The following is an 8,299-nucleotide window of genomic DNA, read 5'->3' as shown; positions in this document are numbered from 1 at the left end:
ACCACCGATGGAATCACCTCTTCGTCAAGGGACACCGCCTCCACCATTTCGTTCTAGACTAGAGGAAGACCATGAGGACTTCATGGGTGGCCAAGCTAGGGAGCCCTTGCAACCTATGCCGCCAAAAAGGCGTAATATACCGGCATTGGCTTTTCATCGCAATCGAACACTGGATTTGCCTCACAATGATGATGATGATGAATGGGCGAAATATGAAGAACCAGTGACTCCTCGATATCATTCTAGGGATGTTGAACTAAACCCAAGAGAAAGAAAGCCCAACCAACATGAAGAAGAACGCAGAGTTCGTGAGGGGACCGTTCACCTCAATTTCATGCAATTTAACAGAGGCGATCCACTCCATTAGGTCTACCGAGCGGAACAATTTTTTAGTACCAGTGAACACCTAATGCACAAAAGGTATTATTGGCATCATTCCACCTTGAAGAAATCGCCATTCGTTGGTACCAAGCAATGAACCGAGCTTAGCCCTATCGAACGTAGGAAGAATTCGCCAACGCCATTTGCATTCGATTTGGACCTTCTGGATACGAAGACTTTCAAGCCGCCCTCATCAAGCTAACTCAAAGACTACAATGAGGACATATCAAGAGGAGTTCGAACGTGTAAGCAATGGAGTACGAGGATGGACAAATTCCCAACTCAAGAGCACATTCATTAGCGGCCTTCGACGAGACATCCAAGTCGAGGTGAAAGAGGTTAGACCAGCTACCATTCTCGAAGCTTTCTCTACTACCCAGGTGATGAAGGAGAAGCTAAGAGAGCTTCGGAATGCATCAAGGAGTAGTTGGACAGAACAGGAGGTGGCGAAGGATGCACACTGGCAACTCGTAGCCGCACCCATCGTGCCGATCGGCTTATCATGTACAATGAGTATTCACCCCCTTCCATGGTCAATTTCAGAGGTGAGGGGACTTCCTAGAGCCCATATTCAATGACTCACACAAGCTCAAGTGGAAAATAAAAGAGCAAAGGCTTCGTTTCTATTGTGATGAAAAATACATATTGAGACACAAATATGCTCGACCAATGGCAATGGTGATGGTGCTAGATGACGTGGATGCATATGATGTTGCTAAACTAGAGAAGGAGGTTTTAAATGAAGAAATTATTGTTCAAAGACCTCTAAAAAGCAGCGAGGAAGTCCAAGCTGAAATTTCATTCCATGCTTATGCCAGATCCATTGCAATGACTACTATCCAAGTTGATGGCATCGTTAAAAGCTATGTCATGCGGATACTCATCAACCTCGGAAGCACCCATAACTTTGTGGATGAGAGGCTGGTCCAAAGGATGGGCTTCACACCGGAGCCAATCTTAAGCTTCGACGTATTGATTGGAGATGGCACGGCCCTTCAAGCAAATAGCATGTGTTGATAGGTAACCTTAAAGGTCTAAAAACATGCCCTAGAATTGGATCTTCACACATTGGCTCTTCGGGGAGCGGATTTCATGTTATGTACTCAATGGCTCTATAGCTTGGGTCCCGTTATATTTTACTTTAAGGATATGTGGCTAGAATTCAAGATAAAGGGCAACATGTGCCAATTTATAATCAATGGTTGGGTTGCCCCAAATCGGGTGTCATGAAGACTTATTTCAAATATTTGGGCTATCAAAACATCCTTGGGCTAAAGGAGACACTCTAAATTTGCCCCAACCACCAGCAGCTTCACTCAAGACATGGTGAGCGCGACATTACAACAAGTCAAGTTGAATTTGTGTCAAACTGGTTTAGCTAACTTATTCCCTCTTTAGAGTCCAGATCCTCCCAAGAAATCAAAGCTTAAGGGAGCTTGCTATGAAGAATTAAGGGTGATTGAGTTCAACTTCAAGGGGATGCAAATGACTCGAGTTAAACCGGCGACGCCAATGTGGACCGATCCACTCGAACTAAGTTGAGCAAGATTGAAAGAGCAACTTATCCACCTATTACTTTAAAAACAAAGTGAGCGGAACCATGGTGAATTGATGTGATTCAGGTCAAACCGGACCACCTCATGGACATTAGTCTCATGGCTTGAGTCACTTTCTAGATAGAGAGTTAATTTCAGCACTTAGTTTAAGTTATTTTTAACTTATGTTAGTCGAGTCGGTTTAATATTGCACTTATAGTGGTTTAATAACTGATTATCCTTCAATATATAATGTGGAGTGCAACCTGAATTAAGATATTTGAATAAATAAGGTTTTTTAACTAGAACATTCGAACGTCTGCATCGCATTTGCAAAGTCAAAGACCCTATTTTAGCTATTCGAATGCCCTGCAAAGCTGTTTGAATGCACTCGACGTGAAAGCTTGTATTAGTTATAGTTTCTTTAGTTGTTTGGTGGATAGACTAGTTTCTAAATACGTGGAAGGTAGCCTCATTAGGGGGTTATGGAATGAATCATTAAGTTATCCTATCTTTTCCCTCTATTCTGAAATTTCTCCCTCCTTGCTCAAACCCTAGCCTCGTGCCATTTCGATACTGGTTACTCCTAGCCTCCCTCGACTGTCGGGTCCTTCCTCCTCCTTGGGATCTCGACCACCTTCTTCCCCCCTCTTCCTTCACTCAACAACACCTTGTGCAATCTATCCATCACCACCATCACCCATCATCTCCACCTCCACTGTAACATTTCCTATTTTTGCCCAATCTGCGGTCAGAATCTGCGTGGGGCATGAATATTAAAAATATAGATCAAGAAGATAAGGAACGAACCCATCTGGTTTCATAATTTTCTAATTATGGTAGAATATTTAGAGAATATTATCTTCTGACTACACAGACTACTTCCTTGCATCCGAGTTTAATCGGGTAGCTGAGGCTTAGTTCATATCAAATAATTATTTTTGATCTAATATAAAGTAAAAAAAATGCAAAAATATAATTTAGTTTTTATGAGATTTAATATAAAGTATGTTGATGGGATAAATATCGAGAGTAAATTAGTAATTGAGTTAGTGTGTGATATAAGATGTAATTTTGATGAATAGTAGTTAAATTCTATAATGAGGATATTATGATGTTTAACTGTTATTTCTAGAATAAGAAGTTATATTTTGGAATAAGAAAAAAGTTATTCCGAGAGTGAACGGGGTAAGGGATTTATTCTATGAATAATTATTCTTATGTTTACTTGTGTTCTAAAATGAAATAATTACTTTTAAAGTGATATAAAGTGAAGGTAAAAAGAAAAAAATTGATGTAAGAAGTTGGCAAAGCCAACCGGAGGTTATAGCTAACTCTTTGCAATGCTAAAGTTATCCTGCCAGAAAATCACCTCAAACTCCGCTAGGGGGGCGGGGTGGGGGGACGAACTCTCAGATGTGGAGACAGCTCCTATGACCCCTGTACGAAATCCCACGCCTACCCAAGTGGAGGAGCAAAGGGCCAAAGGGTTGTGCTTCAAGTGCGACGAGAAGTTCACCCTGAGATGGTCGATGGATGATGTGGGTGTTGCGGAGGATGTGATAAATGAGCAATAACATATCAAGATAGAGGAGGCTAAGGCGAAGGAGATTAGAGCAGGCATTTCTTTCAACGCCTACTCCGGAGTCGCGACACCTCCGGAGACCCTTTGGTTGACGGTTTGATAAGGAAACATACCGTGCGTATCCTCATTGACATGGGGAGCACACACAATTTCCTTGACAAGCGGCTAGTTCAGAAGATTAGACTCACTTCCGAGCCGACGGTGGGGTTCAACGTCACCATTGGAGATGGTATGATGCTCAAATCCGACGACAAATGCAATACAACTTTATCATGGACTTATATCCAATTGCACTTCAATGCGTGGACGTCATATTGGGGACACAGTAGTTGCAAAGTCTTGAGCCCGTGACCTTTGATTTCAGTGAGATGTGCCTCATCTTCAGGCACAATGGCCGATAGGTCCGATTAGATAAAGCGCGTCCGCAACAAGGTGCCATCTTGCAACCTCCCTTAAGGTTTTTTAGCCATACTAATGATGCTTTTATGATGCAACTATCCCATACTGATCCATTCGAGGTGCAGATGTCGAGCACACTAATTGATTTGGGGAGTTTGTTGCATAAGTTTGTGGCTCTTTCTAAAGAGCCAAAGGGATTGCCGCTGGTCCGAGATGCTGATCACCGCATTGAGATAGCGGGAGCTAGACCAGCAAAGTTGAGGCCTTATAGGTATCCTCATGTGCAAAAGGAGTAGATCACACGGATGGTGATAGAGATGCTTACACAAGGGATTATCTAGCCTAGCCACAGCGCATATTTAGTAACACCCCCACCCGGCACGAGCATGTGCACGCCCACATGCCCACAGTGCGCGTGCGGTGCATGGGACAGGACAGGCGGGGCTTGTCATGCTTAGATACACTCCTGTCTCATATAATCATGATATCATCAAATAAGACCTGCTAACATATCCATGCTTACATAATCCATCACCAAATAAATCATACTATCAACTAAATAAACTTGTTAACATATGAATATCCAAGTCTACAATAACTATACTAGACAGCTACATAATCTAGCAATGCCTACACAGGTCATGACAAATCATCAAAATACAACTAAAATTATTAATACATGAGTACACTATAATTTGACATGTATTATACAAATCATCGTCTATACAATGGAGTACAAATATCAAATAATTATACAATTCAATTTCTATACAAATTATCATCTATACTGTCTTGCACTTATAACTCACCTTATCATTCTAAAAATATCTTCTCAGGATACCTCAAGTCGCTATCACGCACCATATATTTGAAGGGGTTAGAAAAGAAATAAAGTGAGTCATGAGTAAAATGCTTAGTGAATAGACCTTACCCCGAATTAGTGATGCCAAATAGAAAGTAAATCATGGACTGGATAATATGAATCAGAAAGAGCATCATATTATGAATGAGTATATGAATGCGTCCTCAATAATACATAAATAAAAAGTAGATAACATGTCATAATTGATAAAAGTATATAATCTTCGACAATGAATAAACAAATCACCATGTTATACTATCATCATAATTCTCTCTCAAATATAACATATGATGCATGCCAACCATGACTATGCTATGATATCAAATACAATTATATATGATGTATATTGACCACTCGATAATCATATAATTAGATAATAATAAAATCATATATATTTCTCAACATCTCAGTCATCAATGTCATCTCTATATGTCATCATCAAACTAAACCATTGTGCATAGTCAACACTCGGTACCCGATCTCAACATCCTGCCCGTAGCTTAAATCATACCCTACCATACGCTAAGGGTATCTCAATCATAAATCATACCCTACCATACATTAAGAGTATATCAAAATTCATCCAAATCGAGTACTCCACCAGTTAATAGAAATCATATGAAGGTAACTCGCCACACACATGCCTTGGCGAACGACAGGTGTTCGATTATCTGTGCACATAGACTCAATTGACCTCGGACGTTGGCCACAAGATATCACATATCAATGACTATAATCATTTATCCAAGCACCCTTAACCTCGACGCCTTCTCGGGTACCCATATGCTTTTTCTATTAACTTTTCTATCAATGAGATTTATGCATTTTCTTCATATGATATATCACGTGCATATATCCAGTACTATAGCAGATCATGCAACTAAGGAATTTAGGTGGTAAGGAAGTCAAGAAGAAAATAATGCAATGCAGTCTCCAACCATATATCTAACACATGCATATCCCTACTAATCTATCACATGCATACTCATACTAAAGATCATATCGACATAAAGTCATAACAGTATAATCATCTCTAATTATCTCTATATGTCATCAGTAAACTCATATCCCAGATTAGTCTAATTAAATACATGATAAAATATGCTCAATTGAAATCATCTCTAGATAAGGTCATATAATCATGCTGGAGGCCAAAAAATGTATATACATAATTATATAATATATTCTAATTTAAGAAAGGCGTCTAGGGGGATAAGAATACTCACAGTCTGATCGGAAGACACAAACCATGTATCCCTTACATTCGTCAACCGAGTGCTAACTCATCACCAACTAGGTCCATGGGGTTTCAAATAAGGGGTTTCGGATCTCGGTGGCAGTAGCGGTGACGGCGACGACGATGATGATAGCAGTAGGCCGGTGTCAATAATGGAAGAGAAAGAGAGAACTTGAGAGAAAAAGGTGATTGGGAGAGAGAGGAGGGTAAGAGAGAGTGAGAGAGAGAGAGAACGAGAGTCTTAGAGAGGGAGAGCTATAGAGAGAGACGGTGAGGGGGGTTACGGCGGCAACTACGGCATTAGGCTGGCATCAACATGAGAGAGAGAGAGTGAGTGAGAGAGTGAGTAAGACCGAAAGAGAGAGAGAGAGAGAGAAAGAGAGAGAAGTGATTGGGAAAAAGAAGAGGGTAAGAGAGAGAGAGAAAGAGAACGAGAGTCTTAGAGAGAGAGAGAGAACTATAGAGAGAGATGGTGAGTGGGGGTGATAGGGTCTACGGTACCAAATTGATAGGCTCTGATACCAATGATAGGTCTACGGAACGATTCCTTCAAGATCTGGATTTATTGTAGGAAGGCAGTCTGCACAACCAAGGGAAAATATTAACTAAATATTCTCTCGTAGTCAGAAAATTATAAAACTAAGTGGTATCGATCCATAACTCCCCGATCTACATTTTTTGTATTTACTTCCTTCGCGGATTCGAACTGCAATATGAATGAAATTACGATAAACATAGATTAGGGAGTTATAGATCGATTCCACGTAGTTCCGTAATTTTCTGACTATAAAAGAATATTTGGTAAATATATTCCTTTGGTTGCGCGGACTGCTTCCTATAATAAATTAGATCTTGAAGGAACCGTTCCGTAGACCTATCATTGGTATTAGAGCCTATCAATTTAGTACTATAGACCCTATCATTGGTATCAGAATCAGGCGAACCTCAGACCTTCATTAATGGTTGAAACAAGGAAGATGACATCGACAAGAAGACCAGTGGAGAGTATACCGATAAGGGAAGACTCAACCTACGATAACCCTAACCGTGAGGCCGATTCCTTTGGAGCGACCACAGTAGGACTGAGTCAACCAACGTCCATGGGTGTAAATATGGGTTTGGCAGATGAACTTAAGGGCATGTTCCAAACATTGCTGCATAGAGTTGACGCAATGCAGAATGATCATAATGCTTTAAAATAATATGTTATGAATTGATCGGCTTCGTTATCTCCACGACGATGATCGGTACCTCAAGAAGGACCAACGGTGGGACCACACTGTACTGATACCCTACAGGTTCATGTGCGACATGTTAGTGTCAATGATCCTCTTTTACCTATGCCTACACATCATCCCCCACCTTTTTACAAAACCTAAGACCGACGGTGGAGGAACCCGATAGGCAAGCAACACCAGTGCGCTTCATCAAAAAGGAGGATTGACACTTTAAGGATGAGGTTGATCCCTTCGGAGATGGTGATGGACATGCTCGAGGATTTAGAGAAGGAGATCAATATGCACAAAGGTTCAGACCTGAACCAAGGATCTTTCTCGAACCCGACGATGCTATTCGGGGTAGAACTACATGCTTGGACTTTCCAAAATTCCAAGGTGGTAATCCAACGGATTAGGTGTTTTAAGTTGAACAATAATTTGATTGTTAAGGGAGAGCAGAGGACGCAAAGGTCCAGATGGCAAGTTTTCACCTCCAAGGAATGACATTGCATTGGTATAGATTGGTTATTCATGGTGGAGGATTTACTAGTTGGGTTGACTTTTATAGGAAGATTGCACGTAGATTTGGATCAGCAGCATATAAAGATTTTACTGCTACATTAAGTAAGATGGTTCAGAGGATGACCGTATTGAAGTACCAAGCTGAATTTGAAAGAATTAGTAGTCGTTGTGAGCCACTTTGGTCCGAACCGACATTGATGAGCACATTCATTTTAGGGCTACGGGATGAGATACAAGCAGATGTTCGTGCTCTTTGTCTTACCACTCTTGAGGAGGCCTTTGAGAAGGCCGTGAGGATGGAGCAAAAGTATAAGGCTCTCAAGATGGCGGTAAAAATAAGTTGGGGCAACCGTGATGGATGGTTTGCACCTAGAACTCCAGCTGGAAATTCTACGGGTTCAATAATAGCGGTTGCGAGTGCTAGACCATGACCACCTTTGGGACCTTCTTCCGATAATAGAGGAGGCACTAGACCCCCCATTCGAACTCTCACACCTGCCCAGGTGGAGGAGCGAAGAGCAAAGGGCCTTTGCTTTCGATGCGATGAACGTCTCACCCCCG

The sequence above is a fragment of the Typha angustifolia genome, chromosome 9, assembly GCF_048772165.1.
Source record: "Typha angustifolia cultivar Huaian chromosome 9, ASM4877216v1, whole genome shotgun sequence".
NCBI classification, from domain to species: domain Eukaryota; kingdom Viridiplantae; phylum Streptophyta; class Magnoliopsida; order Poales; family Typhaceae; genus Typha; species Typha angustifolia.
The sequence above is the reverse complement of the archived record's forward strand: the minus strand, read 5'-3'. Positions refer to the sequence as shown.